The sequence below is a fragment of the Maylandia zebra genome, linkage group LG23 (genome assembly GCF_041146795.1).
Source record: "Maylandia zebra isolate NMK-2024a linkage group LG23, Mzebra_GT3a, whole genome shotgun sequence".
In the NCBI taxonomy this organism is placed as follows: domain Eukaryota; kingdom Metazoa; phylum Chordata; class Actinopteri; order Cichliformes; family Cichlidae; genus Maylandia; species Maylandia zebra.
Genome location: NC_135188.1, coordinates 22,157,903 through 22,183,192, shown reverse-complemented (window position 1 = coordinate 22,183,192; position 25,290 = coordinate 22,157,903). Strand labels below are relative to the sequence as shown.

Sequence of the window (25,290 nt, the reverse complement as noted above, 5' to 3'; positions counted from 1 at the left end):
ACTTTGATGGCAGCGGCACAGTTGACCATGAGTGGTGTCACAACTACCGAAGGCTTAGTTAGGATTTTGCTGTGTCTGCTCCATCTTTCAAGTTCACTGATAAACAAGGGCGAACTGGTAAACTGACTGTTAACTTTCTTTTTGTTGTTGTTGTTTTAATAAAGAATGTAACTTTTAATTAACCACCTTTACCATTAAATCATGACCGTCCGATCACTGGTTAAGCTTTTCTCCTTACTTTTAAAATGCTCATTTTGTCCCAGTTACATGTTTCGCACGCATGTTTGTTGACGTTCTTTCTGGTTTTGCAGGAGGAGCTGAAAGGAAACGTTGAAAAATTACAAAAGGAAACAGCAAGAAGGAAGGTGAGTCTGTCAATGGCATGGATGTTGACAGACTCCAAACAGAAAAACATGCTTTGCTATGACAACTAAAACAAAAAAACAATTTCCCATCATACAAAAGTCTGTTTGCACTCTTTACACTACATACTTTTGTATATTTTGTTACATTAATTTGGTTTATTTTTGTCCTCCAGGCTGAAAATAATTTAGACAAAGCCTATGTTCCTGCTGTCCTTGATGATGTTAAACGTCTCATGGATCCTTTGTACGAACTTTTGAAGTCAGTGAAACGTTTTACATCACTGCTTACACCAGTGCTGGATTTAATGGATGACCTACAGACTTTCGTGGGAGCCGGCAAGGAGTACATGAATAAGTACTTTGAGACAACAGCTGCAGAAATCAATCACAATGAAGAGAACCTACGCAGAGTTATGGCAACACTAACACAACTAGAAAAGAATAAAGATGAACTGTAGCATATTAGTCAGCGTCTGTCTCTGGTAAATGTTCTGTGAAACATCTCTTTCATACTGCGCTGCTTCTAAATCAAAGCTAACTGTACACTTGATTTATAAACTTTGATGAGAAAAAAATCTTTTCTTTCTTTCTTTCTTTCTTTCTTTTCTTTGTTATATCAGGTCTAATGCGAACACAAAACACAAAGCTGAGATTTTCTCTGTTTAGAAATCACATTAAATCTGACAGTTGTTAATGATTCATATGTAGAAACACTTTCATGTGAATAAAAACATTCAAACTGTTATTATTGCAAATTGTGACGTTTGTAAGAATAGAAGCGGTGGCTGATTGTTCTCTAGTGTTTGTGTGTGGATCAGTGTTGTTCAAGTTACTTGGAAAAAAGTAATTAGTTACTTATTACTGATTACTTCTCAAAAAATGTTATACCGTTACATTACTGATTACTTAATTTCAAAAGTAATTATTTACTTATTACTTAGTTACTTTTTGGTACACACCTGAATACTTAATAAAGCAATAGACCTTTCAGCCCAGTTCTATTTTTATGCATAATCCATCATATAAAAATTCAGTCAAATGGAAAAGTCTCTTTTTAAAAATTGTTTTATTATTTTTAATCTCTTAATTTTAGGGAAATCGCATCAAGCAAAAATGTAATTCTATACAACAGTTTTTAAAAAAAAACTATGTGAAAAAATCTATTTTCACCTGTTTAGCAGGAGTGGGGCCGGTGGTCATATCAGTGGGGGATCTGGTGGTTTCTCTGTGAATTTCCGTTCCCATGGTAGCGTGCTAGGTGCTTGTTCAGATTTGAAGTGTAATTTTTCGCAGAGTGTACAACGGACGCTAATGTTTTTGCCACTTTTTACAGAATAACACTTGAAGTAATATAAGTACTTCCACGCTTTTAACGCTGCATGGTCGTACTCTCTCCTGCACTCCATATTACCCATTGTTGATCTACGCACGTCTGCTGTTGCCACGTATATGAACACGCATGATCAGCACAGCGCACCAGGTAGAATCCAGTTTTCAGGCCCCTCTTCTGTGGAATCAGCTTCCAGTTTGGATTCAGGAGACAGACACTATCGCTACTGTTAGGTCTGCACTCGCAGGCTCCACTAGTTCAGAGATTTATCACCATGAACGAATCAAGACGATCAGAGCTCGATCGGTTTTAAACTTGCAAGGGAAGTGTCGGATCAGGATCTTGGAGCTACAAGCTCCTCACATGATCCCAGACAACTCCAAAAATCCAGCGTCCCCAAGCAGGCTTTTATTCAGTGACAATAGTTACACAAACACCCATGGTAAAACCCTATTGTAATAATTTGTGATAAATAAAAGTAGAGTCTGGGGAATATTTGATGAAAGCTTATTGTGATTAATGCTGGGGTGAATTTCAAAGTTGATGTGACGTCTGTTTGAAGTTGGTGTGTTATGTGTGTGAATGTGTTACGTCAGCCAAGAAACGAGATTAGATTAGGACATTTGGATAGGGGATTTTATTCCCACATTGATTAGCAGGGTTGGACTCGGGCACCAGATAATTTAACTGTGGAATCGACAGTGGTGCTTTTAAATTTATTTAAATTATTTAGGACGGGGACGGTAATCCCTAGGAGCGCGGTTGCTCAGCGTGTGGCATCGACTCCTGATCACAGATGCGTGGTCAGGCCTGGCGGCGTCCAGTTAGCCCGAGTGGCGCCCGCGGGACTTCGGGAACCCATTAAAAACCAAGTGGTCAAGGACCACTTCTTTACCGTGCTGTTTGAGTAAAGAGCGGGCCTCAGGCGTGACCATTTCAACGTGGCTGACAGGTAAGCTTTAAGTAAAGCTTAAAGTGGGATATTTAGGACTTCCGGTCAGCATGCGACCCGAATAGACGCAGGAACGAGCTGCTGTGGTGAACTTAACTCCGCTTTGACCAGTTTCACCCCTTCAACTGCCACCTTTAAGTCGCTTACACTCGTAACTACTTTTCTAGTGTTTTGAACACTTTTGACCCTTTCCAATGGCTGCTAAGAGTGCAAAAGCGAACAAAAAGGAGGACGCTAGCTTAACACTGGAGGCTATCACCACGCTGCTCCAGCAGCACCGAGAGTTGGCATCTGAATTTAAGACCTCATTTAACGCCCTCGATTCAAAACTGGACCAGGTACGACAAGCCCAAGAGGAACAGGCCGAGAGAGTTTCATCCTTGGAGCTTGCAACTGAAGACCTGAGCCAACGTGTCGCTGACCTTGAAAACACGTGTGCCGCTCTTCGCGAAGACAACAACCAGCTAAAGAACAAAGTCACTGACCTGGAGAGCCGTAGCAGGCGTCAGAACATCCGCGTCCTTGGACTGCCTGAAGACACTGAAAGTGGGCGCCCCACTCACTTCTTTTCCAACCTTCTCTGTGAGTTATTGGGCAAAGAAATACTTCAGTCTCCACCGCAGCTCGATAGAGCGCACCGCTCCCTCGCAGCGAAGCCGCCCGTGGGACGCCCACCTCGCCCGGTGATCATCCGCCTGCACCGATACCAGATCAAGGACCTCATCATCCGAGAAGCTAGGAGGAGAGGGAAATTCGACTACCAAGGCGTGCCTATCCGAATTGTGGAAGACTACAGCCCCGAGGTCCTCAATCAGCGGGCGCAGTACAAGGACATTATGTCGGAGCTCTACAGGCGAGGCCTGAGGCCGGCTCTCCTCTTCCCAGCACGGCTTCGCATAACGCAGGCCAGAGGCACCAGAAAGTTTTTCAGCTCCGTGGACCAGGCTCAACAGTGCATTGAGAGGCTCCCAAAGGCTCTGGAAGCCCCGTGAAGAATTATTACTGATAAAACAATGGCACCAAATGCAGGTACCAAACATTCCATATAGGTATGGAGGCGCAGTCGGGATCCACGTAAGACGTTGCTTTTCCTCTCCGAGTGTAGCGATGTAGTCTGAGTGCTATAGCACTGAAATGCTGATTATTACTTTAATTTAACTCGATAATCTTATTTTGTTTTCTTTGTTAAATAAGGAGACAACCTCATTGACTTCTACCCGTTGGCTAATGACGTAATACCTGTTGCACGGAGACGGGGAGTTTTGTTATCTACTCGTAGCCTTCTGTCTGTTCTTATTCAATAATTCAGTTATAACGGTAGTACTTATTGAACTACATCATCTTTTTGTGTTTGGTTGTTTGTTTACATACTTGGACTCTGCTTTGAAACACTCCAGCAATTACATTTGGACTTGGTGGCTGATACAGTTTCGAAACTTAACAGTATTATAAGGGGTTTCAGCTTACTATGCTATGGCCACCGGAGCAGTGGTTCGACTGCTTCAATACCTAGGTTATTGGTATCATAGACAGGAGGAGTAACACTCTAAATATGTTAAGTTTGAAGAGCTCGCTGCTTGTTCTTGTTCTTTTTTTTGGCAGCCATTTTCTGTTGTGGGGAGGGTTTGGGGAGGGTAAGGGTCACTGCTTTGAACCTCATACACTGTTCTTTTTTTTAACCTGTTCTGAACTAATTTCCACCCACTGTAAAGTTATTCTGTTCTTATCATCTAAGGCCAGTGTGCATAGTTTCTTTGCTCTACAAATCAGATGAGTCTGCAATTGAACTTTCTAAGCTGGAATGTTAAAGGTCTAAATCATCCAGTCAAGAGACGGAGGGTTTTGTCACATGTTAAACACCGTAACACTGACGTGGCTTTCCTGCAGGAGACCCACGTCAGGGCCTCTGATAATGTCCGTCTCTTCTCCCGTTGGAGGGGCCAGTGTTTTCACTCACTTTTCCAAGCTAGGGCACGTGGGGTCTCTATATTGGTCAGGCAGAACATTCCCTTTGAGGCCCACAATGTCATAGCAGACAAATATGGTAGATATGTCATAGTCATAGTCCTCAACATGAAGAAGAAGGCTTTCAGGAGCAAAGTGAAGGAGGAGATGAAAGCAGCACAGCGGGAGGTGAAACGCTGCCTGAGGGAAGCAAAGGACACCTACAGGAGGAAGGTGGAGCAGAAGTTGGAGAGGAACAATATGAGGGAGGTCTGGAATGGTGTGAAAACCATCACAGGCCACAACACCAAGAAAAGCACAGCGGGGGGGACTGTGGAGAAGGCAAACGAACTCAACAACTTCTTCAACAGGTTTGACCAGCCCACAACCCCCCCACCCTCACCCTCACCTTCACTACAGAGTCCTCTCCCCACTCTCCTGCCTCCCTCGCTTCCCCCCCTTCCTGACACCATGACACCCCCCTCCTCCAATCCCTCTCTCAGCAGCAAGACATCTCCCCCCCTCCCCTCCTCCCAAACACCTCCCAGTGTCACAGTGGATCAGGTCAGGAGGCAACTGAGGAAGCTTCGCCCCAGAAAGGCAGCAGGCCCAGACAAGGTGTGTCCTAGGATGCTTAAGGCGTGTGCTGCTGAACTTGGGGAGCCGCTACAACGAGTCTTCAACCTCAGTCTGCGACTGGGGAGAGTGCCCGCCCTATGGAAGACATCCTGCATCGTCCCGGTCCCCAAAAAGAACCGGCCCAATGAGCTGAATGACTTCCGACCGGTGGCACTGACGTCACATCTTATGAAGACTCTAGAGCGGCTCTTCCTCAACCTCCTCCGACCACAGGTACAACATGCCCAGGACCCACTACAGTTTGCATACAAGGCGGATGTCGGAGTGGAGGATGCCATCCTGTACCTCCTACACAGAGCCCACTCACACCTGGATGGGGGAAAAGGCACGGTCAGGATCCTGTTTCTTGACTTTTCCAGTGCCTTTAATACCATCCGGCCCTGTATGCTTCAGGAAAAACTGAACAGGATGGAGGTGGACCCCTGCCTGGTGGCTTGGATCTCCGACTACCTCACCGACAGACCACAGTACGTCAGGCTGAAGGACATCACGTCTGACACTGTGGTCAGCAGCACAGGAGCACCACAGGGAACTGTGCTGTCCCCTCTTCTCTTCACCCTGTACACCTCTGACTTCTGCTACAACTCTGAATTATGCCATATTCAGAAGTTTGCAGATGACACGGCCATCATGGGGTGTATCTGGGATGATCAGGAAGAGGAGTACAGAAGTCTGGTGAGGAACTTTGTCGCATGGAGTCACACAAACCACCTGCAACTCAACACCTCAAAGACTAAGGAACTGGTTGTGGACTTCGGGAGGTCCAGAGAAGGTCCACTGCCGGTTCAGATAGAGGGGGAGGAGGTGGAGGTGGTCAACAAGTACAAGTACCTCGGGCTGTGGGTGGACAATAAACTGGACTGGTCATGCAACACAGAGCACCTGTATAAAAAATCCCAAAGCCGACTGTACTTCCTCAGGAGGCTGAGGTCTTTTAACATCTGCAGGAAGCTCCTGAGGATGTTTTACCAGTCGGTGGTTTCTGGAGTACTTTTCTATGCTGTGGTGTGCTGGGGGAGCAGCAGAGCAAAGAGGGACTCATCCAGGCTGGAGAAACTGATCAGGAAGGCTAGCTCTGTGGTCGGCATGAAGCTGGACACTCTGGTGACAGTGGCAGAGAAAAGGACATTAAAGAAACTGATGGACATTATGAACAATGCTGGGCATCCTCTGCACACGGCCATAAACAATCAGAAGAGTCTGTTCAGTGACAGGTTGCTTCTCCCCAAGACAAGAACTAACAGACTTAAAAACTCCTTTGTCCCACACGCCATCAGACTGTTTAACTCCTCTCTGGAGGCGAGAGGGAGGGGAGACAGGAGGACAAAGGAGGGGGGAACAACTAAGCTGTAGTGCCTCTTCACCTCACTGTACAATACCTTGTGCAATACTTTTTGTAAATAGTCAACAGTGCAATAGACTCAATACTTGAAATGTGCAATTCACTTGTATTTTTATTTTTTATTCCTATTTATTCTATTTATCCCCTTTGTATATTTTATTTATATTTGTCTCTGTATTTATATATGTGTGTGTGTGTGTGTGTGTGTGTATATATATATATAACAATTCTGTAACTGTAACTTCGGTCGTTGCTGTGCTTTTTTTGGAAGTCGAATTTCCCAGAGGAACCCACCCGAGGGATTAATAAAGTTCTATCTTATCTTATCTTATCTTGTCAGTGGGAAACTGTATAACAGTCTTGTTGCTCTAGTAAATGTGTATGCTCCTAATACAGATGACGAGAATTTCTTTAAACAACTATTCTCCTCTTTGCCCGACTTAAATGTCTACTCTCTTTTTCTGGGGGGTGATTTTAACTGCTGGTTAGACCCAGCCCTGGATCGCTCATCCACTAAGAGCAATGTTTTAAGCAAATCTGCATCTGTCATTCATGCCTTTCTATCAGAATATGGAATGTGTGATGTTTGGCGTACTCTAAATCCTCATAAAAGAGATTACTCCTATTTTTCACATGTGCACCATACATATTCAAGAATTGATTACTTTATCATTGACACTAATTGTCTGCAGCAGGTCCACTCCTGTGCCTACCATAGCATAGTTATTTCAGATCACGCCCCTCTTACTTTGTCTCTGTCTCTTCCACATCCTCCTGTTAAAGCTGCACAATGGCGTTTCAACTCGACCCTCCTGTCGGATGAAAATTTTGTAAAGTTTATCCAGGATGAGATACGCTTTTACTTTGCCACCAACTCTTCCCCAGAGACTTCCAGCCTTGTCGTATGGGATGCCTTTAAGGCGTATATCAGAGGCCAGATTATTGCTTATTCGGCAAGAATTAAAAAACAGTCCACCCATGAAAGGAACAAGTTAATGCAACAGATTAAGGAGACTGATGAACAGTATGCTCTCAAACAGAGTCATGAAATATTTAAAAAGCGTGTAGAACTTAAAACAAGACTTGACCTACTCACAACGTACTCGACTGAACGTTTACTCTTACATGACAAATCCAAATTTTATATGCATGGTGACAAACCTGATAAATTACTGGCGAGCCTTCTAAAAGGTTCTCGGGCAAGGCAAAGTATTCTTAAAATTTGACAACAAATTCAAATTCAAATTCAAATTTTATTTGTCACACACACACAACCATACACAGTATGACATGGGGGTGAAATGCTTGTAGCTGTACAATGCCCGACCATTAAATGACAGAAGAAAAGTTTTACAATATTTACAATTTACTACAAAAATTTACAAATTAACTTAGGAATTTACAGTAAAAATGTGCAAATAGCAGAAGAGATTATAAAGATAAGGATTGTAAATTATAGGAATTATAGGATTATAGGAAATGTGTGGTGGTGCGTGTGGTGACGTGTGTGAGAGTCCAGTCTTATAGTGACGTGTTTGGGAGAGTCCAGTCCTACACCTGGTTCAGGGCCCGAATAGCCTGGGGGAAGAAGCTCCTCCTCATTCTCTCTGTTTTGGCCTTAAGGGAGCAGAAGCGCTTCCCAGACCTCAACAGTGAGAAGAGTCCATTGTTGGGATGGGAGAGGTCCATCATAATCTTCCTAGCTTTGGACTTGCACCGCTTGGTGTAGATGGACAGCAGGTCAGGGAGCTCTGATTGAATGATGCGTTCTGCCGAGCGCACCACCCTTTGCAGATCTCGTCTGTCCTGCTTGGTGCTGTTCCCAAACCAGGTGCAGATGTTTGACGTCAGGACGCTCTCGATGGTGCAGGAGTAGAAGTTCTTGAGCACAAGATGGCAACATAGTCACAGATCATGAAAAAATCAATGAAGTGTTCAGGGATTTTTACTCACAGCTTTACACCTCAGAGTCCCAAACTGACTGTAATGCAATTAATGAGTTTTTAGCTAAACTTAACATTCCTGAAATTCCAACAGAACTTAAAACAAGGCTGGATGAACCCATCTCCCAGTTAGAAGTTTCCTTGGCTATAGCTTCGATGCATTCTGGTAAGTGTCCAGGTCCGGATGGCTTTCCGTCAGAATTTTTCAAACACTTCTCTTCATTACTGTCCACGCAGCTTAGTGCAACCCTCACGGACTGCAAGGAACAAGGATCTCTTCCTCAATCATTCTATGAAGCCTGTATTACACTTATTAAAAAGAAAGGAAAAGATCCGTTGGAATGTGCCTCCTATAGACCCATTTCTCTACTGAACACAGACGCTAAAATATTAGCCAAGATACTTGCCCGTAGACTAGAAATAGTTCTTCCAAAAAATTATTTCGAAAGACCAGACAGGCTTCATTAAAGGTCGTCATTCATATTTTAACATAAGGAGGCTATTTAACATAGTCTACTCCAGCTCTACAGACTCTGATGAATGTGTGGTCTCGCTTGACGCTGAAAAGGCCTTTGATTGAGTTGAGTTTGATTATCTCTTTGCAGTCCTTGATAGATTTGGCTTTGGAGCGAAATTTACTTCATGGATCAAATTACTCTATTCTCAACCATCTGCTACAATACGAACTAACCTCCAATTGTCAAAACCCTTCAAACTTCACAGAGGCACACGCCAGGGATGTCCTCTCAGGCCCCTGCTTTTTGATCTGGCCATAGAACCCCTTGCCATTGCGTTCCGCAGTTGCAAAGAGGTACACGGCATTTGGAGAAACAATACAGAACATAAGGTCTCGCTCTATGCAGATGATCTCCTGCTCTTTATTTCTAAGCCCTTAGCCTCACTACCATCTGCATTGAATCTGCTTAGTCAATTTGGTCAGATTTCAGGGTATAAACTGAACCTTAATAAAAGTGAGCTCTTCCCGCTAAGTAGCAAAGCCAGTATGTTAGACTTCACCTGCTTGCCCTTCAGAGTTGAAAGGACAAAAATTACATATTTGGGAATCACAGTGACAAAAAAACATAAAAACCTTTTCACAGAAAATGTGAGTGCATTGCTGAACCAAGTGAAGCGGTCCCTTACCCACTGGACACCACTCTCTATGTCTCTGGTAGGACGTATCAATTCAATTAAAATGACCATTCTACCCAAATTTCTATACCTTTTCCAGGCCATACCCATTTTCATTCCCAACACTTTTTTCAATAAGCTGGACTCTGTCATCTCATCTTATCTATGGCAGGGTAAACGCCCAAGGCTCAATAAGATGCATCTTCAAAAATCTAAAATTGAGGGTGGGTTTGCACTTCCCAACTTTCGTTTTTATTATTGGGCTGCTAACATACGATGTTTGGTGTTTTGGTATTTTTACCATAATCGGAGTGGTTGTCCTGACTGGGTCACTATGGAATTGCATAGTGACAACAGTATATCCTTACTAGCTGCACTTTGTTCTCCACTCCCATCCTCTTCATTCAACTTCATTCCCAACCCTGTAGTGGTGCACTCATTAAAAATATGGGGCCAGTTTAGGAAATATTTTAAACTTTGTGACTTCTCCCTCCTCAGCCCCATTGCATCTAACTATTTCTTTAAACCTTCTACCCAGGACGGTGGGTTTGCGGAGTGGCACAGAAGTGGAATAACTTGCTTTAAGGACCTATTCATAGCCAACAAACTAGCATCATTTGAACAACTTGCTAATTAATATATTCTTCCACCATCACACTTTTTCAGATACTTGCAAGTCAGGCACTTTATTTGTTCCCAGATTTCAGGCTCAAGCCCTCCACCAGAGCCTACACTACTAGAAACTATTCTACAACTCAATCCAACCAATAGAGGGCTGATTTCCTTGCTTTACAATAAAATGTTAAATTTGACACATACCTCTTCATCCAAGCTCAAGACACTGTGGGAAGAAGACTTAAACATGACAACCTCTGATGAAACATGGGCCTCTATACTCAAACATGTCAACACTACATCACTATGTGCCCGCCATTGTTTAATCCAGTTCAAAGTGGTGCATAGAGCCCATTTCTCAAAATCCAGATTATCCCGTATCTACCCTGAAATCACTCCATACTGTGACAGATGCAAAACTGCTGAAGCCTCACTGGTCCACATGTACTGGTCTTGTCCCAATCTCACTCAGTTCTGGTCAGAGGTTTTTCGTACCCTGTCCAGAATTCTCAGTGTGACGCTGGCCCCCGGCCCCCTTCTTGCTCTGTTTGGCATCAGTGGGAATGAGGTGCTTCTACCGGCCTCTAAAAAACAGGCATTATCATTCTGTTCCCTGTTGGCCAGAAGGGCAATCCTACTGAGGTGGCGGGACGCTGCCCCTCCCACTCACAAACAGTGGTTATATGACCTCATGGCCTGTCTAAAACTGGAAAAGATAAGACACTCACTTCAGAACTCCACTGGGAAATTTCAAGACATGTGGGGACCCTTCCTTGATGCTTTTCAAAATCTATAAGAATTTTTCAGCGAACTCTCTTAAGTCAGGTGTGGAAATACAGTGTGCGGGTGCAGGCAGTGACCTGGGTGGGAATGAATGGGATTGTTTTGCAGGGATTATGTTACTTTGGGATATATTATACATTTGTTTATATTCTTTTTTTTTCTCTTTCTTTCCCTTTTTTCTTTTTCTTTTTTTTTCTTTTATTTCACAGCCGAAGATACATTTTTGGACTCATTTCACAGCTTAAATGTACTACTTAACCTTAATGTACAGACCACCTGGGTCTGGGTGCAGTTCCCCCCTCCAGGGGCAAGGGTACCTAGACCCGGTTCGTAGAGTACGCTTGGGGAGTGTGATCGTGTGTACAGCGTCTCTTTATGTCTGTCTCCACGTTGGTTGAGTGTGGAGTAAGTGCATATGAGAGCATGAGGGTGGGAATGGATGTTTGTGTCTATATGTCAGGTTGGGTATCAGACGCCACCTCTCTGGGGACATCTCAGGCCCTCCAAGGTTTGGAGGCCTATCTCCACCCACCACCACTTCCCCTGCCAGTGGCGGACTCCCTCAGGTGTCGGTGCGTTGGTGGTTCTTTGTGTCTGGGGGTGGGCGTCCGGGTACACACCGGCTCACTCCTTGGCGGCCGCTTATCGGGGCCTGGAGCCTGGGGCTCACTCGGGCCACTTCGGAGGTGGGGTGCCCCCGGCCTCTCGGCCTGGGGCTCGGTCACTCAGGCACAGCTGGCTGCCGGCGGAGCTCACGGGTGCGTCACTGCAACTCCCCCTGGCTTCTGCTCCGTGGCTGCTGAGTGAGCCCTCATCTGGGACTCTCCTCAGCTCTTACTGGGACAGTGGCGCGGCTGCCCCTCTGTTGGTCTTCCTTGGTCTGTTGTGTTCTGGGGGCCTCTGGATGTCTGGAGTTTTGATCTCCTCCATACCTGCTTCATGCCCTGGTGGACGGGGCTGTGGCCCCCCCACACCCTCTAGCAGATCATTACATGGAGAAACCTTTGGAATGCAAGCATGCTGATCCACACAGGTATGCACACAGGTGTACACACGGATATTCACAGACGCGGACTACAGCTTTCTTGGCTGCTGCCTCAAAGCACATTGTGCGCTGTCTATCTTGCGTGCTGCACAATATCGTTTATTATTTAGTATCTACTGCTAGCTAGTTTATTGTGATGGTGCCGTTTTTTTTATTATGTTGCTCTTTGTTGTTTGCTTTCTCTTCTGTTTTTTTTCTCCATACAGGTGACCCAGGTGTTTTTTTGTTTTTTTTTGTTTGTTTTTTTTCTTTCTTCCCCCCCTTCTCACCGTCTCTTCTCCCCTTTGGTTTTCTTTCTCTCCCTCTCTTTCTTTCATTCTTTCTCCCTGTCCTATCCCCCAGTCATGTCTGTCCCGTTTGTAGCAACTGTAAATAAAATAAATTCATAATTATAATAAAGGTCAATCAAATGGACCAATATCGCAAGGCCATGATGATCCACTTGGTAAAATAAATCCGCTTGGCATCTTTCTTGGCCTTAAGACAACAATTCTGATGGCTATAGATCCAAACGGGACACAAAAAAAAAAAACCTTAATGTACAGATCATCTGTAATCCTTCTCTTTTCTTTCTGTCTATATGTATAATATATATGTTGATGTTTATGTGTACAAAAGGAAACCTCTTAATAAAAAAGACATTGTTTAAAAAAAAAGTGGGATACTTAGATGCCGGTTAAGTGGAGCTTCCTGTTAAGCTGCGGGAAGCGCTTATAAATTAACATAAGACTTAGAAATCGGGCCGCTGTCCTGGACAGAGAACGGTCAATTGAACAGCAAGGTGGGCAAACCTGGGCTTAGAGGCTTTTAAATCTGTCGAAAAGGTAGGATGACCGATATCGGAGGCAGAGGAAGTGACGTTGAAAATGTTTGTTTTCTCTTTGATCTTTTAGTAGAATAAGCGGTTATAATGCACACTTTCTTACACATACTGAAAAAGTGCTCATGAAGAGATGATCTGTTGTGAAAGGTGACTTAGAGTGCAGTAAAAGGTCAATGCATGCACGCTTATGGTCACAGATATTACGTAGATTTATTTCTAGGGTAGAGGTGAAACATTTTGCTTTGTCTTTGCTTAGCAAGTAGTGATGCAGAAGGTGTTAAAGATATTCATGCCATGAATAAGTCGACAGGAAACATATGGAGAGTGAGACACCTACAGTGGGGCAAAAAAGTATTTAGTCAGCCACCGATTGTGCAAGTTCCCCCACCTAAAATGATGACAGAGGTCAGTAATTTGCACCAGAGGTACACTTCAACTGTGAGAGACAGAATGTGAAAAAAAAAATCCATGAATCCACATGGTAGGATTTGTAAAGAATTTATTCGTAAATCAGGGTGGAAAATAAGTATTTGGTCAATAACAAAAATACAACTCAATACTTTGTAACATAACCTTTGTTGGCAATAACAGAGGTCAAACGTTTACTATAGGTCTTTACCAGGTTTGCACACACAGTAGCTGGTATTTTGGCCCATTCCTCCATGCAGATCTTCTCGAGAGCAGTGATGTTTTGGGGCTGTCGCCGAGCAACACGGACTTTCAACTCCCGCCACAGATTTTCTATGGGGTTGAGGTCTGGAGACTGGCTAGGCCACTCCAGGACTTTCAAATGCTTCTTACGGAGCCACTCCTTTGTTGCCCGGGCGGTGTGTTTTGGATCATTGTCATGTTGGAAGACCCAGCCTCGTTTCATCTTCAAAGTTCTCACTGATGGAAGGAGGTTTTGGCTCAAAATCTCACGATACATGGCCCCATTCATTCTGTCCTTAACACGGATCAGTCGTCCTGTCCCCTTGGCAGAAAAACAGCCCCATAGCATGATGTTTCCACCCCCATGCTTCACAGTAGGTATGGTGTTCTTGGGATGCAACTCAGTATTCTTCTTCCTCCAAACACGACGAGTTGAGTTTATACCAAAAAGTTCTACTTTGGTTTCATCTGACCACATGACATTCTCCCAATCCTCTGCTGTATCATCCATGTGCTCTCTGGCAAACTTCAGACGGGCCTGGACATGCACTGGCTTCAGCAGCGGAACACGTCTGGCACTGCGGGATTTGATTCCCTGCCGTTGTAGTGTGTTACTGATGGTGACCTTTGTTACTTTGGTCCCACCTCTCTGCAGGTCATTCACCAGGTCCCCCCGTGTGGTTCTGGGATCTTTGCTCACCGTTCTCATGATCATTTTGACCCCACGGGATGAGATCTTGCGTGGAGCCCCAGATCGAGGGAGATTATCAGTGGTCTTGTATGTCTTCCATTTTCTGATGATTGCTCCCACAGTTGATTTTTTCACACCAAGCTGCTTGCCTATTGTAGATTCACTCTTCCCAGTCTGGTGCAGGTCTACAATACTTTTCCTGGTGTCCTTCGAAAGCTCTTTGGTCTTGGCCATGGCGGAGTTTGGAGTCTGACTGTTTGAGGCTGTGGACAGGTGTCTTTTATACAGATGATGAGTTCAAACAGGTGCCATTCATACAGGTAACGAGTGGGGGACAGAAAAGCTTCTTACAGAAGACGTTACAGGTCTGTGAGAGCCAGAGATTTTCCATGTTTGAGGTGACCAAATACTTATTTTCCACCCTGATTTACGAATAAATTCTTTACAAATCCTACCATGTGGATTCATGGATTTTTTTTTTCACATTCTGTCTCTCACAGTTGAAGTGTACCTCTGGTGCAAATTACTGACCTCTGTCATCATTTTAGGTAGGGGAACTTGCACAATCGGTGGCTGACTAAATACTTTTTTGCCCCACTGTATATAGGGCAAAATGTGGTTGAGCTTGTAACTGAATGTGTGCCTGCAAAAGTAACAGTGTTGTACAAGACGTGCTCGAGATGATCAGATAAGAGAAGAAGAGAGCGAGCAACAGGAAACAGCTGGAGGGAAGACGGTGAAAGCGGCTCTTTAAGTGTGTTAAAGGTTGTCAAAAATATCGCTTACCCAAATAAATAAAATTGAAGATTAAATACATAAAGGATAGAACCCAGAACATGATAAGTTGAACCAACTTTGAATAATTAAGAGAACAATTGATGAATACATTAGATTACTGAGGCGTAGCAGGGGGAGGAGTTTTTTTTTATACTTTACAGCAGCGGTCCCCAACCTTTTTTGCGCCACGGACCGGTTTATGCCCAACAATATTTTCACGGACCGGCCTTTAAGGTGTTGCGGATAAATTCAACAAAATAAAACTAGTACCGATACTGAAAAAAAGAAGATTTATTCATAACACACGTGAAAAGACCCAGGAAAACCGAGTTAACGATAAAAACACTAACAAAATAACACTGAAAACCGATAAAAACCCTGAAAACCATACATTTCACACCTGAGCCTCAACTCTCGCGGCCCGGTACCAAACGACTCATGGACCGGTACCGGTCATGTTAAAAGAATGTTGGAAATTTGATCAGAATACGGTGAAAATGAGAGAAACAGACATTTTTCTCAGATCATTGTGTTAAATTGTCAAAATCGCCGTGTTCTCTTTAAGACTATCAGCTCTACTCTAAACAACCCTGAAAGCCTCTGCTGACACGTGTCATCAGTTCCTTTCTTTCTTTGTAAACAAGGTCGAGTCTGTCAGGTCAGCAATAGTACTTCCTACAGATGACCCATCAGTGTTTATTCCATGACTGTAAACATGTTTCCATTCGTCACTTCAGTCTTTACTCTGAAATACAGGAAATGACATCATGGCTCAAAATCTTTGTCGTTCAAACAATTCTTTATTTAACATTTTTTTAACTTTATTTAACAAAATACATTCAATAAAAACTTCAACTGAAACTGATTTTTAATCCAACCACTGAAAAAAAAGGTAACGACTGAACACAAACAGAAGAACAATTTATAAAGATTAACATTGAACTATAGGAACAGTTTGATTCATAGCCTCATTAGAACTTTAACTTAAACTTAAGGAGAGCCGACCTGAACTCTGTGGAGCCTGATCTCCAGGGTTTTAAGTTGGACTCTGAAACCAGAAGAGGATGTTTCTCTCTCTTCAGATTCGCTGTCGTCCTGTGATGGGAACGGTTTCAGCCCTGCGTGATCGCGCTGATGTTTGCACAGAGCAGATAATGAAGTGAATGTTTTGGCACAGTGGTAACAGTGAAACAGTTTATTAGTAACGTGGGATCGTTTGTGTGCAGAGTATGAACTGAGATTACTGAAGCTCTTGTCACACTGCTCACAGCTGTAGTTTCCTTCCATGTGTGTACGTTCATGCTCGTTACGACTACCTGACTGTGAGAAGCTTTTGTCACAGTGTCTGCACTTGTATGGTTTCTCTCCTGTGTGGACTCGTTTGTGTGTTTTAAGCTGACTTGCAGTGGTGAAGGATGACCCACACTGATCACAGAGGTGCTTTTTGACCCCACTGTGAAAGAGTTCATGTTGTTTTAACTCAGCTGATGTGGGGAAGCTTCTCCCACATTCTTTGCAGTATTTCAGTTTGTCTCCAGTGTGTTTACGTTGATGCATTTTTAGGCCGGCTTGCTGACTGAAAGTTTTTCCACAGATGTCACAACGAAAGTCTTTCCCACCACCACAGCGATGACAGGGTTGAGAAGTGGATCCATCTGTGTCACTCTGCTTCTAAACAAAGACACAAAGACAGTGTAAGTCAGTCCTTCAACACTTTTATCCTGAAAGTCGCCTGAAATAAAGAGCATCTCTGCAGACGTCCAATTACATTTTACTGTTTCAATTAACACACTCAGTTTACTGGGCTACAATAACTACAATACTACGACCATAATACTACAGCAATACTTATTTAATATTACAGTAACATCTGACTTACACTTAAATGAAATGAAAACCTGAATAATGGCTCAGAGCTACTCTTCGGTGCAGTAGAAGTGCTAACATGCTAACACAATTTAATGAGCAGACTTGTTCCAAACAGTCAGACTGAACTTACAAGAATAAAATAAAAATACAAACCTCACAGTAACTGCACTTGTAGAGTCTCTTTCTGGTGTGGACCTGTTGGTGTTGTCTCAGGTACTGTGGAGTTTTAAAAGTCTTCTCACACAGGTCACATTGATAAGGTCTCTCCTCAGTGTGGGTAAACATGTGGCGTTGTAACTGTGTGTCTGTTGTAAAGTATTTGCCACACTGATCACACCAGTACACATCTTCTCCAGAGTGAATGCGTAGGTGTATATTTCGGTACCCTAGCTGGCTGAACGTTTTTCCACAGATGTCACAGCTGTATGCCTTAATTCCAGAGTGGGTAACTAGATGTCTCTGTAAGTGGCTACTGTGAGTAAAAGCTCTGCCACACTGATCACAGCTGTAAGCTTTAACTCCACTGTGGACGACTTGGTGTGTTTTCAGGGAATTCTTCCAGGAAAACGACTTTCCACACAAGTCACAGCTGAACGGTCTCTCTCCAGTGTGGATGAGCTGATGTTGTTTTAGTTTAAACTTCCAGGTAAAATCCTTCCCACACTCGTCACAGGTGTATTTTTTCTCTCTCTTTCTTCTGTGAGGTTTGTCGGCCTCCTGAGAGCGCTGACTTCTCGGTCCACGTTGGTCCTGCAGTGACAGAGATACAAACAGAGGCAGTGAGTGAAATGCAGTCATTAAGCAAACTGAAGCTTCAAACTCCCTCCATTAACACTAGTTTTAAACCTGAAGGTGGAGTGTGGCACCAAACACCTTAAAGGTCTCTTATCCCCACCTACTGGTAGTAGTAACACATTACATCCAACCTGCTGTTAAAGATAATTAATCATTGTTCAAACACTCTAAAATCATGCCCATCCCTCCTGCCTGTGCACAAATATTAATGCTAACACACTCAGAATAGTAATAAATGTTTACCAGGTCTGTACTTTTTTATATTTCCTGTTTGTTTCCTATTATATATTTCTATAATTGTATAATTTATTCGATAATAATAAATCATATGTAACAGTTACTAGCTTGGTTCAGTGAAGGATGATGTCAGAGTCTGACTGTAACCTGACGTTTTTTTTTACTTTTACTCGCTACATTAAAAAAAAAAAAAAATCTGTATTTTCTACTCCTTACATTTTCAACACAGGCTTGTTACTTTTGGTTTAAGTCATTTGAGGGGAGTTATTTCATCACTGCGGGCATCAAAGATCAAATTGATTTGAGCCTAAACAGTAACACATGAAATCCAATCCTGCATCATACACCAGGCTGTGTGGTAAAGTCCTATAAATGGAGCATGTAGCGATCACTGTAACACAAACCGTAAATTTTATCTGAGTTTAAAGGTTTAAATCACCGTCAATTTCATCCTTCTATGATTCAGAGTTTGGCGACATCCTTATCATACAGAGTTCCGTTGGCTGAGTTGGGGAAAAGTTCTCAATAGAGTTTTTGAGCTCAGCAAAGAAATCTGTCAGTTCATGGTGTGAGATTATTATATTATCTTATGCCACGTTATACCCCTAATTAAAGATAGTGAAATTATTATGTAGTTTTAGTTTGCATTATTCTCCTGACTTTGAAGAAGGTGACAACTATTACAGTTATTAAACTGATTTGTATTACATTAGACTGCTGATTTATTGTGAATGAGTGATATTGTTTTATGATGCATTATACTGCTGAGGTATAAGAAATACTGTTTTCAGAGAGTCATGGCCTTATTTGTCTGATTAGAAGAGAACAGAGCATACCGGAGAGGTTTTCTGCCCCATCTCATCAGGAGGAGATAAAACAGGGAGCCAAGGCCGTCACTTAGGCGCCGTAAGAGAGAAAGAATGTGAATGTTTAGGTTTTATGACTGTTTTTGTATAAGTTCATACTCAAGTTAAAAAACAAAACACTAAAGCTATTCTGTTATACCTGTATGCAAAAAATACACAGCACCCAAATATTTCATAGTTCAGTAATAGTGATCAATCTAATACACTTAATCCTACTCCATCCTCCCTATTCTGGTATTTTAAGGAGTAAGTAACCTAAATAATAGGGCTCTAAAACTCCCAGCAAAAAAAAAAAATAGATAGGGAATCACCCACCCTCCACTTCATGATGCTTAATCAACATAATCAACTTTAATTTGATGCAGTGTGAAAAAAGATTCACAGAAATCAATTATTTTTCAAGAATAATTAAATAGATTCAACATCTTTCTTCAACAGAATTGCAGACTGCACAGATGGTACCTTCCCAAAGGAAAAAGTAGTAAAGCTTACTAGGGTATATTAGGCTTAGTTACTATATACAGTCATGGACTTCTATACATTTTACATCAGATTAAAACTTTGGGTGTAAGATTCAGATAATTATTTATTAAAATCTAGACATTTTAAATGAGAATAAGAAAGAAAAGGATGTCTTTGTGCCCCCTTTTCCCTGTTAATGCCCTATCGGCCACCCTGGCTAAACTTTGCTAGATCCGCCCCTGCACAGTTACCAGCCGTCAGCTAGAAAAGGATCCTGGTGTAGAAAGTAATATTAAATAAATTCTAACAACAGCTTATCAAGGTTAAACATGCTGCTGTTGTTCAGCTGCTGGTTTCCTCTTTCTGGCGCGAAGTGGGCAATAAACAAACAAGAGAGACGGACTCGCGACAGAAAAGCCGATCAGCTGATCATGATTTCATGACTGAAGTAGCAGCAGGAGAGGGAGGGGGAGAGAAGAGGCAGTCGCTCCATATATGTTCCATCGCAGGAATGCTTTACAAACATTCAGAGATGAACTTACACACTTGCTTTACTTCTCTCTGGGATAACTTCCTCGGAGATGAAATGCCGGATTGGTAGCGAGGCTACAAATACACACAGCCGCTCTATCACGTGAGCACACTGCTCCGACGTGCTACGGTTATGAGCCGAGTTACGCCATGTCGCAAGTTTTGTGAGGTGCTTTTTTGAAATTTAATGGATCGGATTACATTTTTTATTTCTCTCCGATATCAGATCCAGTAATTTACGTCAGTATCGAACCGATACCGATACGTGATATCGGATCGGTCCATCTCTAATTTTTACATGCCCTTAATGCAGGGCTCTAGAGTGCGACCAATTTGGTCGCAAATGCGACCTGCGAACTTTATATGCAGAACATTGTAGAATATTTTGAAGGTTATCTGCTATAAAAAGCCAGACAAGGAAAATCTCCTTCATGTTTTTCTGTGTTTTATTCTCAGTTACTTTCACACAAAGGCATCTGCTGTGATGTTCACAATTCTGAAGAAGTCAGTACTGATAAATGATCAGAATTATAATATTTCTGACTGTCTGAGGCTAAGTTGCATCGAATCGGGACTTTGAAAACCGGAATCGAATGGATTATAGAAATCAGTGATGATACCCAGCCCTAGTGAGCAGCCTAGGCACGACAGAAGTGGATGTAGCTGTAATAGGAAAAGAACTATTGCTAACTTTTCTGTTAAGTTAAGGCCTGATCCTTCTGAAATTCATAGCCAGTGCTCTGACACGGTGTCATCAATCTTTGAATGCTGAAAAAGCACAGTGTATCCAGAAAAACACATTATATTATATAAATTATTATAAAATTTGTGTGCGCCTAACTTTTGTGCTGGTACACCTAACTTTTTAAAGTTAGGCGTACTGGCAAAAAGTTAGTCTAGAGCCCTGCCTTAATGCCATTTTGGGGAGCATTTCAAGTTGCTATACATCAATATGACCATTATATCCCAAATGTTAATAATATCTATGCATTAAGTCCATAGTAACTACATAAAGTGCAAAAAAACTGCAATAAAATACAAAAAAATTTAAATTGTTTTTGTTTTGTTTTTTACACATATTTGTAGTTAGAAAATTGTATCCCTCAAAACTGTAAATTTAAAAAAGTTGCACATTGTTTCCAACCACAGGAAATTTGTTTTTGAGCATTTTTGAGGAAAAACAAAAATAAATATTATAATGCAAATTTGCAAACAAACAGCATGTGCATCAAAATAAACTATTACCAACAGTGCAGTTTGAGTTCTAAGCATCCCAGAAACAATACAGAAAAGAATAAAGTCAAACATGACTTTTAAAAACACCAGTATAGGTGTCGCTGAAGGCAGGTTTTGGCAGGTAAAGTCGGACATGTGATAGTTCGCGCTGGCATCTATTCCAACATAGGAAGTGCTATGAACAGCAAAGCGTGTTTCTGGTATATTATGTTTTTTTGCTGCAAGTGCTTTTTATGCAATTTCTGCAAATACATATGTGGAAGGAAACGTGACCTAGGGCAAGCTGATGGCATAAGATGTAAGTACAACTATTCCTAAATAAAATAATTGTGTTAGCTTAAGTGCAGTTCTACCGGGATTTTAAAATTGTTACGCAAAACGGAGCATTCCTGCTCCAATAGGCCTTAAAGGGTTAATGGAGTATTTCTTAACACTAGTATCTGTCACCTTCTTTGTCGAACTCATTGTTTTCTCTGCAGTGGCTGAGCTGAGTCCAAGTAGCGTAAATGTTCCCCTGCTGCTCCGTCAGACTCTTCTCCTCCTCCTGATCAGCTGGGACACAAAACAGAACTTTGTTAGGCTCCACACTGCACTGAAGAGTCAAAGTGTCTCATATGTTCATCTGAGAGCACAAACAACAAATTTTAGCTTCCCTGGGTGAGCAACTTGTTTAAAACATACACAAAAGGTTTGAGCACCGATACCAAATTCAGCAGTATGGCACACCAGTACCAGGAGAGCAATTCCTCTTTAAAAAAAGCCCTGGCAAAGAACAAAAACAGAACAATCGATGGACCTGCATAAACGAGTACAGTGTTTCCCAACCACTGTGCCGCGGCATATATACGTGTGCCGTGAGAACTGATCAGGTGTGCCGTGGAAGATTATCCTATCTGAGTGGGTGTAGAAATCTGAGCCATGATCTGAGTAACCCTCATCACTCAGTCACACTCCGATTCTCTACTTATATCAAGTCCATTGCACTACTTTCAAGCATTCTGCAACCTGTCCTCTAATTTATTCTTACTGTCTTACTATTTATATTGTTTTCCATGCACAGTTGGTGTGGAGCACCCACAATTTAGTTGAATATGTACAAAGACAATAAAAGACTATTCTATTCTATTTTAAAAACTCTGCAGTACTTTTAAAACACAGATCCCCTCTTGGGGTTCGAGGCTGTATTTGTTTTAAAAATGAATCTCTGGTATCTCTGGCCTATCATTATTATTTTGCTAACAGTTAATCAGGCTCATTTACTGAATACTGATCAGAATTTATCAAATTATCTTTGAAATGATTCTAACAACAGGCCTCTCAGAGTGAGGCCAGTTTTTACAATCACATGCCCTGTGGGCTGACACAACTTTGCGCTGATAAGACAAAGGCAGCTGTGTTTTAGTCTGGAATACATTTATTTTTTACCTTTCTTTTAAATTGATTTCATTATAGCACTTTTACCGCCAACATATTTGGATTTTTTGGCGCTGGAAGTGACCTTATATTGATGATGGCTGGCGTTAGCTAGCTAGCTAGCTAGCTTGGATAGCACGCTGCATTCAAAAACTATGCAGGTGCCACACAGTGACAGAGATGCTAACTAGCGCTTAGTAACAGACTAATAAAATAATAGAAACTCTGATTACACTTAGCTAATTTAAAAGCTTTCTTCTAATAATAACACTGTTTTCTTCTCTGTGTTTCATTAGCATTTGTTAATATTTTCTTGTAAATTAGTTTATAGCAGCTTGACTTGATGTAGAGGCTTTTTCTTTCAACTGGTTCACAAATAACTGACAACAGAGACCGAGGAGAGCAACAGAAAACTTCACTCAGGAGCTAAATTCAAGATTGACTGAACTCAGATCAAAGTTACCTTAGTGCTTCACTTTAGATGAGGAAGAAAAATAAACTAAAACACAAACACAATGAAGCGGGAACTTCGCGGCTTCTTCTTCTTTGGGGTTTTTCTTTGGCGGTTAGAGCTTTAAGGTGCATTACCGCCACCTGCTGGACTAGATGGTTCTTAAACTAAAACTAGACATTTAAAAGTATTTTAATAAACAATAAAAACAAAGACAAAATGTTTCAGTGTGTTATATTCATGAACATAAACATCAGATGGCTTCAGCTTACGCTTACCCCCATTTATTTAAGAGATTTTGCTCTCTGCAGGCGAGGATTTTTTGTTTAGAGGATCTTTGTAAGCCTGTATTTACTTTAAAAGAAGGGAAGCACTTCTTCATTCTACAGAAAAGGTGACACATTACAGATGAGTTCATAAAAAGTGTCTCTGTCACTCTTTCAAGGCTCTGTCACTTTTTCTTTTTGACTGGAACAGCATGGTAAAGTAGGCCTAGGCTGCCATCTTGTGGCAGTGTGTTGTTACTACAACATATGAAATTGTGTTTCTATTGGAAATATAATTCAGCACCACTGAGCCGCTCTCTCAGTTACAAACTGAACCTGTTTCTTAGACGTATAAATCACTAAGTACAGTGAAGCTTTTGGTTTTGTAAAAGTGTTTCTTATTCTAAATGCATGTTGATTTTTATCAGGGTGAAGAGCAGTTAGCAGTGCATTCATGGACATCTTTAAACTATTATTTGAAGAATCTTTGGTGATGATGGCATGAACTAGAAGCGCGAGCTCCAGGTGAGACTGCACAGAAGAACAAGTGTCCTTAAACTGCATCAACTGATGACTTCTCACAATTTTATTCCACTGTGTGTTTTTATCATTGAACGTTTCTGTCTTCAGGTTTCTCTCAGACCAAGATTGAATGTGATGACAAGGGTGATGAATGGTGTGACATGTGCTGCTGGCCCACAGAACCAGGTGAGTAAGCTGTCCATGTGCTCTGCAACAATGAGGACATCCAACACTCTCAGTTAAGATTAGTTTTCATGATTGTTGCCTCAAGGCCTGAGATCATGGTGGTGGGCTTGTGATGGACACACATGGCTGAAACCTCTCCTGTAGAGGCTAAGCCCAGGCTTGAAACCACTGGGGTGTTCGTTGGCGGGGGTGACGCGATGTCACTGGTATGCATGAATTTATTAAACTTGATACAGTCCAATAACTCCAGCCTTACTCATCTTGTCCTTCAGATTCTTTATTTCTAGGATTTAACAGCAGCGCAGCGGTCACAAACTGTTTGCTTCCTCCCGATCAACAACACAGCTGCCGCTAATTACGTGTGTCTACCTTAAATATCTTCACAAACTCAAAATGTGACCTCTAGCACCAAACGCTTGCTGCAGTTCTTGGTGTCAGAGGTGACACACAAGGTATAGCACAGATGTCGTTATACTGCTCCAGCTGTGTATTGCTAGCTGTGGGGAGGCTTTTTATCTTGTTTACAGCATCTCTCCTGAGCAGGAAGCTCTGCCAGCCCAGCTCGGCTCTGAGCCAGACGTTATAGTATGAGTGGACCAAGATGATGGTGCTTCCCATCATACTCCACTCGCCAAATACACTCTCTGATGCACCACAGCACACCGCAACCTGGTGAGGTAACAAATCACTGACAGTGAGGCAGAGACAGTGCTGATGCATTACATGACAGTGTTGGTTTACAGTCAGAACTTAGCAAAGAGTTGCTGTACGTGTGTGTGACACATACCAGAACCTCCAGCAATCTGTAGGTCCCATTTACACAATATATGACTTCATCCATGTTCTCCACTGGAGCTTTATGAAACTCCTCCACCATGAAGAGAACAACAGGTCAACAGAGTGCCAAGCACCTGGCGGTAGAGTGTTTCAGAGTTATTATGGAATTAAAAAACAAGCAAATATACATGTTTAATTATTATTGGCCTGAACTGTTTGGGTAGAGCAAGTTTAAACTATTTAATTTAATGTTTTTGCACACTGCGATGCGGTTGTGTGTTACCTGGAGAGAGGTGAGGATTGAGGAGGAGATGATGATGAGAAGCCAGAAGTCCGTGTGGAAGAACTGGCAGATCATAAAAGCCATGTACGCTGGAAAGATCAGCAGGAAGGGACAGAGAGAAACTGCACGGAAGTGCTTCCACAAACTCCTACGGGACGGGCAGCAAAACCAGCGTATGAGAAAGCAGTCAGGTTGATAACAGGCTTTGCAAACACACATTCAGTCAGATTACATTTATTGATGTCAAAAAGACAAACTGCCTGTTTAAGAATGAAGAAAGAAGGACAGTACACCGTAGTATTACTTAACTTATGATGTTAGCATGAGTTGTACTGATGACCATAAATAATGAATTCTGTGATAAT

At 42.2% G+C, this 25,290-nt stretch overlaps 2 long non-coding RNA genes across 2 annotated transcripts; both read right to left on the bottom strand.

The window, feature by feature from the left end:
- Positions 1-17,084: 17,084 nt before the first annotated feature.
- Positions 17,085-23,372, bottom strand: LOC143415050 (uncharacterized). The gene is made up of 3 exons (XR_013095660.1): positions 22,904-23,372; positions 21,475-21,579; positions 17,085-17,650 (listed from the first exon to the last, which is right to left on the bottom strand). It is a non-coding gene; the product is annotated as an uncharacterized LOC143415050 (long non-coding RNA).
- Positions 23,373-24,062: 690 nt separating this feature from the next.
- LOC143415051 (uncharacterized) lies at positions 24,063-25,245 on the bottom strand. The gene is made up of 3 exons (XR_013095661.1): positions 24,926-25,245; positions 24,653-24,776; positions 24,063-24,534 (listed from the first exon to the last, which is right to left on the bottom strand). It is a non-coding gene; the product is annotated as an uncharacterized LOC143415051 (long non-coding RNA).
- Between the last annotated feature and the right edge of the window lie 45 nt (positions 25,246-25,290).